Raw genomic sequence first — 12,626 nt, forward strand, 5'->3', positions numbered from 1 at the left:
AATGCATGTGAGGCAATTGAAAATACTATGGCTAGGGCCAGGCGCACCTTAGTCCTCAAGGTGACATCTTTGCTTTTTAATAGTTTAAAGAAGTCTTTTGGTTTCTTGACTGCTCCTTCTGTGGGCGTTGATTGCGGATCCAAGTAAAATGAAAGCCTTAACAACTTGAATATTTTCTCTGTTTGACATGATGTTGCTTATTGGTCCAGCTGTGAGGATTTTCATTTTCTTTATATTGAGGTGTAATCCATAGTGAAGGCTGTAGTCTTTGATCTTCATCAGTAAGTGCTTTAAGTCCTCTTCACTTACAGAGAGCAAGGTTGGGTCATCTGCATATCACCGGTTCTTAATCAATCTTCCTCCAATCCTGGTGCCACATTCTTCTTGGGTGATTTGCTCAGCATACAGATTGAATAAGTGTGGTGAAAGGATAGGACCCTGACACACACCCTTCCAGATTTTAAGCCATGCAGTAGCTCTTTGTTCTTTTAGAATAACTGTCTTTTGGTCTATGTACAGTTTCCTCATGAATACAATTAAATGTTCTGGAATTCCCATTATTCCCAACATTATCCATAATTTGTTATGATCCACACAGTCAAATACCTTGGCATAGTCAATAAAACACAGGTAAACATATTTCTGATATTCTCTGCTTTCAGCCAAGGTTCATCGGACATTAGCCATGATATTATTCATTCTACTCCCTCTTCTGAATCTTGCATGAATTTCTGGAAGATCTCTATTGATGTACTGCTGCAATCATTTCTGACTTACCTTCGGCAAAATTTTACTTATGCGTTATATTAAAGATGTTGTTCCATAATTTCCACGTTCTGTTTGATCACCTTTCTTTGGAATGGGCACTGATATGAATCTCTTCCAGTCAGTTGGCCAGGTAGCTGTCTTCCAAATCTCTTGGCATAGGTGAGTGAGCACCTCCAGTGCTGCATCCATTTATTGAAACATTGCAATTAGTATTCCTTGAATTCCTGAAGCCTTGTTTATCACCAATGCCTTCAATACACTCTGGATTTCTTCCTTCAATACCATACCATATGGTACCTCTGAAAATGATTGAACATTGACAAATTCTTTTTGGTACAGTAACTCTGTGTATTCCTTCCATTTTCTTTTGGTGCTTCTTTCATCCTTCAGTATTTTTCCCAAAGAATCCTTCAATATTGCAACTCAAGGCTTGAATTTTTTCTTCAGTTCCTTCAGCTTGAGAAACGCTGAGTGTGTTCCTTCCTTTTGGTTATCTAACTCCATGTCTTTGCAGATGTCATTATAATACTTTATTTTGTCTTTTCAAGTTGTCCTTTGAAATCTTCTGTTCAACTGATTCACTTCATCATTTCTTGCCTTCACTTTAGCTACTCTACGTTCAAGAGCAAGTTTCAGAGTCTCTTGTTACATCGGTTTTGGTCTTTTCTTTCTTTCCTCTCACTTTAATGACCTTTTGCTTTCTTCATATATGATGTCCTAGATGTCAGCCCACAACTCATCTGGTCTTTGATAATTAATGTTCATTGTTTCAAATCTATCCTTGAGATGGTCTCTAAATTCATGTGGGACACACTTAAGGTCATATTTGTATCTTGTGGACTTGTTCTAATTTTCTTCAACTTCAACTTCAACTTGCATATAAGCAATGGATGATCTGTTCTGCAGCTGGCCCCTTGCCTTCTTCTGACTGATGATATTGAGTTTTTCCATCATCTCTTTCCATGAATGTAGTCGATTTGTTCTTGTGGAACCCATCAGAGAGGTCCACTTGTATAGTCGCCGTCTTTGTTGTTGAAAAAAGGTATTTGTAATGAATTTGAAAGGTATTTGCAATGAGCCTTACCCTTGTATGATACCTTCCTCTTAAGCATGTCAGAAATCTGTGACTTGCTTTTAACTAATAGAATATAGCAATGATAATGGAATATTACTCCCTTGTTTAGGTTATGTTATTTACATGTGACCTCTGTTTTGGCAGAATAGAGCTAGAGTCTCTCCTTGCTTCCTTGAAGAATTAAGCAGCCACACTGAAGAAGCCCATGTCACAAGAAACTGCAGCCTTTAGAAACTGCAGGGCCTGAGAATAGCCAACAGTCCACAGTCAACAAAAAACCCGGGCCCTCAGCCACGTAAGTTCCAGAAAATGAATTCTGGCAACAGCCTATGTGTGTTTGGAAGTAGCTCTAGTCCCAACTGATCATCTAGATGAGAACACAGCCCAGCCAAAACCTTGACTGCCGCCTTTTGAGACACATAGCTGAGCTATGCCTAGATTTCTTACTCATGGAAACTGCGATGGTAAATGGGTGTTGATTTAAGCCACTAAGTTTGTGATTATTTGTTATGCAGCAATAAAAAGCTAATGTATCATCTTATTTTGCATATAGGGCTTAAATATCAGATAAGTTATGTATCCTCAACCATCTAGAGAAAGGAATCAAACCTGAACCTTTCCAGTAACCAGTCCTGTGTTTCTTTAATCCCTAGCTAAACAATTAACCAAGTGAACTTTTTCTCTTTTTGCCGAAACCTCAGTTTCTGAGTTTCCTGCCGTTGCCTGACTTTCTCTGCAGCTTCTCAAACTTCAGTTGTCCTTTACAAGACATTACCCTCCACTACTACCCTCCATTGCTGCTTGTTGAATTCAGGTCAAGACTGGACATTTATACCCCCTTTAGCATGGCTAAAATCCAAAATGATTTCAAGCTTTTTTTTTCCCTTGCTTATTTATCCTTTGTGTTATAAAGTTTCTCTCCTTCTGGAAAGAAATTACTTCCAAATCTAGAGTTGTTTTTAATTTTATTTTTTTCGAGGTCACTGAATTGATATGCTTTACTCTTAAATTTTTCCAGTTTTATAGAAGGAATTAAGTAACTGACAATATGCATTGTACATATCTCATAAAAAAAAATCTTCAGACTAAATTTACTAGAAAATTATCCCTGCTTCAACATTAATGTAGAAATTAACAAAGTTTATTATATAAAATTAGCTGAACAATATCTATGAAATGCAGTTTCCAGAGCACCTCCTACCCCGTGCAGAATCTGATATATAAAACTTGAGAGGAACCCAGTAATCTGTATTTTAAGAACTATATTGGGTGATTAAGTCTGTTACTGAGATGCCTGAACCGTGCACTGAGAATACTTCACAATGTATTCTTATCTCCGTCTCTCACAGATTATGATGATGGAGTAAGGATATATTCTAAGTAGGTCAAATTATTATTTATTACTTATTATTTATTACTTATTATTCAAGACTAAAAAAAGATATTCATTCTGGATTTATAATCTTCTCAATGTATATAGGCATCTTTGTTCAAATTTAATAATTGGAAATCTTTCTCTTACGATTAAACAGCAACAATGTTGTTTTAATTATTTTTTCTACCCTATTTCCCATACATATTTTTACCCTCAAATAAAATACACATGGGTATATACCTTTCCATGCTTATTTTATAAAGTTAATATACATTTGGCATTAAGGAAAAAGAATCCTGGATCTAGGAAATGGAATAAGAAGCAGATGTTGGGAAATTAATGAGATCTCAAATGCAGCCTACCTTCATTTCGTTTATAAAGAAATCCACATCAGGACCCCTGTGGTGGCTATATTCTCTCAACAGAAGTTTCATTTGGATTTTTTTCCAGTAATGAGACTCAGGTCAGGGAGTTTTCAAGTTGCTGATACTCTGACAAATACCATGGATTCTTTTAGGCAAGTGTTATTTTGAAAATACCTGCCCCATTGAAAAGATTGCTGCAGGGCATGAAAGCAATAGAAATTTTTCAAACCCTGCTGCCCCTATCATACCCCCTCTGGTGCCCAGCATGATACTCCACAAGCAAATACATGAGCTAGTTGCTAAATAACAAGTGCTCTTTAAAATATATATATATATATATATTTACTAAATCCTGTGGTTCCTCAGAACATTCCCTATGTATGCCCTTCAAATTTTTACTTTGTACAAGCCTAGTTGATATGTCATCTACAGAGATATCAAAAAAGACCTACTTTACCAAGATTCTCTTGGGTGGAAACTTCTTCTGAAAAAGGTAACTGCCAGGTCAAAGGCAAACAACAGGTCTGTGCATTAATCCCCAGTTAGGTTTGAGAACCATGATTTGTTTTGGTGTGCTTATTTTCCAAAATAAATTGATAGCCTAAGTGGATGAGATAAACAGTCAGGAGCCAAGGAAGGTTGGAGAATGCAGCAAACATAACCAGATAACCAGCTGCCCTCGAGTTGACACCAACCCATGGAGACCCCATATGTGTTAAAGGAGAACTGTCTACTGTGGAGTTTTTCAATGGCTAATTTTCTGGAGTAAATCACCAGTAGGCCTTTCTTCTGCAGCACTTCTAGGTGAACTCAACCTCCTCCAACATTTTTTTGGTAGCCAAGCCTGTTAATCATTTTCATGACCCAGGGACAGTTACAGGAAACAGAGCAAACATGAAGACTTATTTTCCTCACATTCAGAAAAAAAAAGACACAGAGAGAGATTTTGTTAAACCTCATAAACTCATCGCCACCGAGTCGATTCTGACTTATAGCAGTTGAGTGTTTAACCATTGTGCTGCGAGGGCTCCTTAGTCTTCACAGAGCACCTACTAAATGCTATAGTCAGCCTAGTGTATATTAGTAGGTATATTGGTAAATTATAGAAATTACAGAAAAAATTGGAGAAGGTTATTCTTTGTGACGTGGTTGCCTTTGGAGTAGTGATATAGAATAATAGAAAAATAATAGAATGTGTTGAGGAAGTTGTGCTGAGTATGAGAAATGTAGCAACAATATAAAAGCAGAGTTAAAATTGAAGGGAAAAAAACAACAAATAGCTGGACTAAGTTTAAATTTTAAAAGGCTATGACCAAAGGAAAACATCAATGACAATTAAAAGAGAGAGAACAACAACAAAAATAGTAAAAAGTAAAAGAGGAATCTAGATCCTGATATATTTAAAAAATATACAAAATTATAAGAGAATAGTGATTAATCTACAAGTTTGTTGTGTCTAGGCCCTATTTTTAGTAGTTAAGTGTTTGACTACTAACCAAAAGTCTGCAGACTGAATCCATTAGCCATTCCTTGGAAACCCTATGGGGCAGTTCTACTCTGTCCTGTAGGGTCACTATGGGTAGGAATCAACTCAACTGCAATGGGTTTGGTTTTTTCTTGTTGTTGTTTATGAGGTACTTATTTAGGTGTTACTCTGATGGTCCATAGGATGGTGTTTAACCCTCCTAAATAGCTGTACATCTTCTCTGGAGCTGCATCTTCACATCATTTTCCCCAAAGCTTTATTGGATGAATTAGTGCTTTAGAATGAAAAGATACACAATCAAAAAAATGCGAGAAGAACTGTTAAACAAAGTTCATCAGATTTGTTTTTAAATTTAGCCTAAAAAAGATAAGACAAACAAAAATATGAAGTGTTTCCAAATTATATGTCATCCTATACAACTGCTATGTTATTATTCTCTGTTTCTCTACAATTTTTGGTATATGTGCTGTCTGAACAAGTACAACTAGTTTACTTTCTTATATTGCACAGCATCTTAGATCATTTCATGTTATTACATATCTGTGAGTTTCCAGTGGAAGTAAAAGAATGCTTCATTAACTAAGACATATGACCACAACTTCTCCCCATTCTTCCATTTAATGACCTCCACCTGCCCCCACCCTGCTCCTTAGAATGCTTCTAATCTATACACTGAGGAGTATGTACTCTAGGTAATACACCGCAGTGTATAGATTAGAAGGTCTGTTCTACTCTGGTCCTTCAGAGTGTTATAAGCTGAAGAACACAGCCATAAGACCAACACAGCACAGTGAACAGGGCTTTGGGGTCAAACAGAATTGTTTTTGAATTCATGTTTTACTTATGCAACTTGCTTACTAAATTACCTGAGGGCAATTTTTAAATCTCTCAGGAAGTTTCCTCCTCTATAAATGGAGAAGACAATGACGTATACCTCATCCACTTGTTGTGATTGTTAGCAAGATAACCTGTGTTAAAGTCCCTGCCCACAGTTGGAGTGAGTATTCATAGTTTCGTTGCTGTGTGCTGTAGAGTTGATTCCAACTCATCGGGACCCTATAGGACAGAGCAAAACTGCCCCATAGGGTCTTCTAGGCTGTAATCTTGAAGGGACCAGATCACCAGGTTTTTCCTTCTGCAGAGCTGCAGGTGGGTTCAATCTGACAACTTTTGGTTAGCAGTCGAGTGTTTAACTGTTGTGCCACAAGGGCTCCTTAGTCTTCATAGAAAAAAGCACCTACTAAATGTTATAGTCAGCCTAGTGAATATTAGTAAGTATATTGGCAAGTCATAGAAAAAATTAGAGAAGGTTATTCTTTGTGACATGTTGCTGGGTTTTAGCAACTATTCTCTTTATAATAAAAGTTGAGATCCTTTTAATCAAAGTTTTTGTTTTGTTTTGTTTCTGAGTTTTAAGCACTTTTGAACTAGGGGTTATGTCTCATTTATCTTTTCATGTACTGGAACAATAGCAGTTAATCACCTTGGGTAACTTAAGTTGAAAAATGTTATCTCATAAATGTCTGTGACCAGTCTTCCCAACTATTTATACCTAACACAACATCCTCCCCTCTGTTATTAAATTGTAAATAATGTGTTAGTGTATTTTATTCGTTCATTTGTACATGTAATTACAATTTAAAATCTAATTGTCACAAGATAGAATACCTATTGAACCCCATCCATCAGTTCTTTAGAAGATTAATATGTGAGTGTCTGTGTCTGAAGACACAGTCATAGGGAGAAGAAGGTCCTGTCAAAAGTCTGGCCCGATGGCATAGAAGCACATAGCTCTTAGAAAGAATAGTATTCACTCTCCTAAGTTTAAATTAGGTGATTTGTTAATATTATTAACCCCAAACCAAACCAAACCCAGTGCCATCGAGTCGATTCCAACTCATAGTTTATCTAGTAGAAATTCTAAGGTTAATTTCCAAAAAGTTCAGTCACCAAATTTTCAGAAATAAATCATTGTCATAAACAGCCATTAACTACAATTCTTTGAAACTGTCACCATTTATAAATCAAGTTTGGCTTCCACATAACCACTGATGCTTGCAAATTCATTGTCTGCAAACCACACCCAAGATAATCCTAAAAAAGGACAAAAACAATTCCAGAGTGACAGTGGGAAGAATACATAAGGGGTTTATATAGAGAAATTTGAATATAGTCTAATCTTCGATCTTCATCTCTGAGGTCTAGGCATTCTCAGAGGCTTTGGATTAAGGTTCAAATATTTCAGTACACTGGGAAATAAGATGAGGCCGACCATTGGAATACAAAGAGATACGGCTGGCTTCATGGCTATGCAACCTGTGCAGTCACACAGGGCCCTGCACTTGGTTTAATGCTCTCTTCTCACTGTCCCGAAATCCTTCATAATTCTAACTTCGAACTTGTGTTCTGTGTGTGAACTCTGATAGGACAATGGAGTACGCACATGAGGACAATGGACGTGCACCCATCACACACACAGAGTTCAGGCCAGTGAGCACACCAGGCGGCATGCACACCAACCAGGTGACCAGGGTGTTTGGGATGCATGTCAGGGGCAGTCCATGGCACCGTGGAGCCTCGAGGAGAAGCTGGTAGTGATGGCAGCAGCAGAAACAAATGGCAGCAGCAGCAGCAATAGGAAATCAGCTTGCCCATCCATCCCCAGAGCCCACACCTGCCACGTCTGCGGAAATACTAACTCTCCAGCCTGAGTGCCGAGACAGGAACTGCAGTGCTAAGCCAGAAAATTCTGCCAGGAAATTATTACAAAATAAAACTGTACACATGGACATCGCAGTAAAGCATATCAGTGGGTTAATAGAATTCTTCAAAGAACTCAGAATCTGCTTTCAAAAACTGCTGCCGCATTGCAAAGCATGTATCCACGGGCAGAGAAATAGAGATTGAATGGAATGATTGTCATATATGACGGAAAAGAACATTAGTTTAATATGACGCTTCAAATGAATCAATTATTAATGAGGAAGACAGTTTTAAAATCCATTTTTCTTGTAATCAGAGATACAATAGAACACATAAACAGACGTTTTGAATTATATACAAATTATGTAGTGACTTTTGATTTTTTGCAAAATTACAGAAAATGTCAGAGGAAACATTAAACCCATTGTATGTTTGGTTATGTTTAAAACCAAATTTAGGCTTATATGAAAATGAAGAATTAAGTCTTTTTTTGAAAAATGATTATGCAAGAATAGTTAGTTCTAGATATGCTAAAATTTATATTTTGAAATAATTTATCAGTGTTATCCACCTCCAACAGTTGCTTCTGCAGACAGACCCTTCTCAAAATTACAAATTGTCAAAAATTATTTGATAACTATTTACAATTGATGTTGCTTTCAATTATGTAGATTAAAAATGAAGTGGCTACAAGTTTAAACTTATGACTGAATAAATACAGTTTAGAAAAACAAGCCAGAAACACCAAGATATTACTTTAACAAAGTGTTATCATATATTGTATCATGTGAATTACAAAACGAAACTATTATTCTTTCTGTAATTTTTAAGTTTATGCTGCTATCGCATATCACTATTACATCTATTACATTTTGTATGTAATGAAATGTTTTGGAGAGATTTATATTTTAGTACTTTGTATTTTTTCTTCATGCTTTTTGAACCTCGGTCCTGCATTTTCATTTTATACTGGCCCAACAAATTATACAGCAGGCCCTAAGTAGGAAGATCTTAAATAATTTTCTACCTATTCTTGTCATGTCATTTGATATTTCACTGACTGTTACCAAATTCCCAACATCAAAAATTTTGGAACTTTTGATCTGACATAGTTCCCTAAAAGAAAAAAATAATGATTGATATTAAAAAAAAAGTACTCACTTTGGGGAAGGAGGCACCGGAGGAAAGCAACCTGGACCAGACCTCTGCCATTCAAATCACATCTCTGCCGTTAACCAGCTGTGGGGCCTCAAGCAATGCACTTAATATTTTCAATTTTTTAATTTCTTCACCTGTAAAATTGAAAGGAGGCTGAATATCCTTTGGTGTTTTAACAATAAAGGCACAGTATACCTAAAATATACTTGGGAAATTGTGTACCTTGTATCTTTTTTTGGATAACTGCTATGCATACCACCATATCTAAAGTGCTGCAGAGTCCTGCAGAGTCTTTGTCTAACCCAGGGTTCTATGCAAGTATTTCTCCTTAAGTATCTGTTCATGGGCCCTCCTTGGCATAGCCCCTATCACCTGTCAACTCTTGGTGCAACTGGTGTTCCCTGGACAATCTGATGTAGACTCGCACAAACTCAGCGGTTCCTTATTCGCTAAAATCAGCTTTTAGAAAACAGTCTAAATGCTCCAGAATTTAGGTTAATTTTATACTCCTCAGGTAGGTGGATTTCCAACCACCTAAACTATATCAAAACACTATTTTTTCTGTCATGAAGACTTCAGTTGTCAGTGGATGACACACAGGGTAAAGACTTACCACTCACAGTAATTTTGCTTTAGAGGGCACATACCAAACACCTAACCTTTGAACCGAAGGTCATGCCAATTATCTGCCTACCAGAAATTGTTTGGTCTGGCCCGTAGATAATTTATATGATAATGGAAATCTGCATTATAGTAGCAGCTGTATCTTTTTTAATGCTTGTAATTTTGAAAGTCCATAAGCATTATACAATTTTGAAAATATAATCACTGAACTGTGTTTACTTTTCTCTCCAATTACACCCAGCTTTTCTAATATAGTCAATCCTCCATTATCAGTGTGGAAAATGTAAATATAATAAAGCGTAGAAGTTAAGAAAGCAGACCCTGGGATTATGTTTATAGCTTGCCTGAATCACTTGCCTACCAAATGACATGTGACAATTTTGTCAAGATATTTTATTCATTTGTATGTGGAGTTTAAAATCATCCCTACTCTTAGAATTACTTCAAAAAGTAAATTAACTTAAAACATAAAAACACAAAAGACATCAAGGCAAAGAGAAAAAAAAAAAAAAGAGGGCATTGAGGCAAAACAAAGAATAGATACAAACCTAATATGATCAATATCCTCAAAGTGATACAAAAAAAATATGATACCCATGAAACATGTACAGGATAAAAAAAACTTGTGAGAAAGAAAATGAAAGGTAAAATAACAAAGAAATCAACAGAACAGTTACAAGATAAACTTGATGACATCACTGAGAAAGTTGAGAAGAAAAATAAACACAACAAAAAGAAAAGTAGAAATGATAATTAAAATTAAGAATCATTCTAAGAGGTTCAGCATCCAAATAAAATTTTTGGAAGAATAAACAGAAAAAATGGAGGAAAAGAGGTAATGAAAGACATCAAACAAGAAAATACCTCAGATTTCCCCCAAAAGAGATATTTCCAGATTTAAAATCCCCAACAGACCAATAAATGAAAAAAGAATGACACCAAAGCATATTATAATGTTTCAAAATAGAGGAGGATTGAGTGAAGAACCTAAAACTTCAGAAAAGCAGCATAGATAACGTATGCACAATGTGGAATCAATCAGAGCAGTGCAGTGTGATGGAACAAAGAAGCTGCATATATACAAGTGTTCAAAAGCATTCTTCCACCAGACAGTCTATGGAAGCTACTGGGTGTTTCAAGAATCAAAGGCGAAGTATAACTCTAAGTTACCTTGAAAACAGAGGGTCTAAAGAAGGAGGAAAATTAATAGAATTCGTAGAACGGTAGTGAAAGATAGGACAACCTCTGAGAATCAGGCCAAGAGTACAGGTAGTCCAGATCAGAAGGAAGGCGGAAGCAATGTCTTTAACAAATAAATGGAAGTGATAGAATGTTTGAGATATTACTACACGGGATGTAGTTTTAGGACTCTTTTCAAGAATTTGAGCTAATTATTATTAAAAAAAAAAAAATGCTGAAGAGAGAGGAAACTGTTATCCCCATAACAAATAAAATATACAATAAAAGAATATATTTCATAGGTGAAATACGACTGTGTGTGTGTGTGTGTGTGTGTGTGTGTGGGAGGAAGAGAGAATTAACAGTTGGTGACTTTAGGTGAAGAATATATGGGTTTTCATTGTATTTTTAATTTTTATTTTTTGTTAATTTTTTTGGTGTTGATTTGAAAATTTCAAAATAAAAAGTTGAGAAAAATTTGCAACTGGCTTGCCCTCCCCTTCACCAACCCTGGCACTCTCCAATCCCCCTCACTCTGTTCTATTTCTTTCTTCTACAGCACTTATCACCTTCTAGTAAACTATATCAGTAAATCATTTACTTACAAGGCTTTTTATCTGTTGTCTGTATCCCTCCACTAGGAGGTAGGTGCCATGAAGGCAGCAGTTTTCTTTGTTTCTGTTTACTGATATTTTCTAAAAATCCTGTTCAGATACTAGCATAGCCACTGAGTATAAACCTTCTTATCTTCAAAATAAAAAATATTACTGTGTAGATACTATGCAGTAATCTATATTTTTTCCTCCAAGCTTTTTTCTGTATTATCTTAACAATATAGAGAATAAAAATTTTGATTTTATGTACAAAAAATATACATAAAATTATGATTCTTATTCTCTATATTTTTTTTCTATTTCCAGTAAAATTAACATTTAAATTATTAGAATAGTATTTATCAGAATAGCACTTAAAATTACCTTACATATCACCAGTGGTATACTTTGGGGACACAGAACTATTTAAAAGCACTGAATGTGGTGATGGGTTCATGATTGATCCTCAGTAAGCACTTAAATCTAATCTAAATCTTTCTAATACACTTATTAAAAATAAATATATAATATTTTAAGGGCAATTAGTAAAAACATTAAAAATTTTCAAAACTTATTATGAAAAATGAAGCTAGATAGCAGGTTGAATCCAACAAAAGGGAGCAAAAAAGGAGAAATAAAACATGAAAAACAGAAAACATTAAAAACTCTGCATATTTAAGTCCAAATATATTCATGCTAACAAAAATGTGAAAGAAGTACATTTTTCTATTGAGAGACTTTCACGTTAATTTTTTTTTCTTTTTCTTTCTTTTCTTTTTTATTGTGCTTTATGTGAAAGTTTACAGCTAGAGTTAATTTCTCATTCAAAAATTTATACATATTGTTTTGTGACATTGCTTGCAATCCCCAAAATGTGACAGCACACTCCCCCTTTCTACCACTGCTTCCCTGTATCCACTCATCCAGTCCCTGTCCCTTCCTGCCTTCTTGTCCTGCTTTTGGAGAGGAGCTGCCAATTCCGTCTCGTATATTTGATTGAACTTAGAAGCTCATTCTTCATGCGTGTTATTTTTTGTTTTACCCACCTAGCCTTTGTCTGAAAAGGGGGCTCCAGGAGTGGTTTCACTTCTGGGGAAGCAGGGCATCTGGGGGTCATAGTTTTGGGGGTTTCTCCAAACTCTGTCAGACCAGTAAATCTGGTCTTTTTACGTGAATTTGAATTCTGTTTTATATTTTTTCCTGCTCTGTCTAGCACTCTCTGTTGTGATTCCTGTCAGAACGATAGTTGGTGGTACCCAGGCACCATCTAGTTCTTTTGATCTCAGGCTGGCGGAGTCTC

General features: G+C 35.8%; 1 long non-coding RNA gene across 2 annotated transcripts in view; it reads right to left on the reverse strand.

Annotated features, from left to right (window-relative positions):
- The window catches only part of LOC126061611 (uncharacterized), a 91,683-nt gene that overhangs the window by 60,984 nt on the left and 18,073 nt on the right, over positions 1 to 12,626 (reverse strand). For both annotated transcript variants that reach the window (XR_007513849.1, XR_007513850.1), the window contains exon 2: positions 8,934 to 9,064. This is a non-coding gene — a long non-coding RNA (uncharacterized LOC126061611). The remainder of the gene's footprint in view (positions 1 to 8,933; positions 9,065 to 12,626) is intronic.

Source organism: Elephas maximus, chromosome 18, assembly GCF_024166365.1.
Source record: "Elephas maximus indicus isolate mEleMax1 chromosome 18, mEleMax1 primary haplotype, whole genome shotgun sequence".
Lineage (NCBI taxonomy): Eukaryota > Metazoa > Chordata > Mammalia > Proboscidea > Elephantidae > Elephas > Elephas maximus.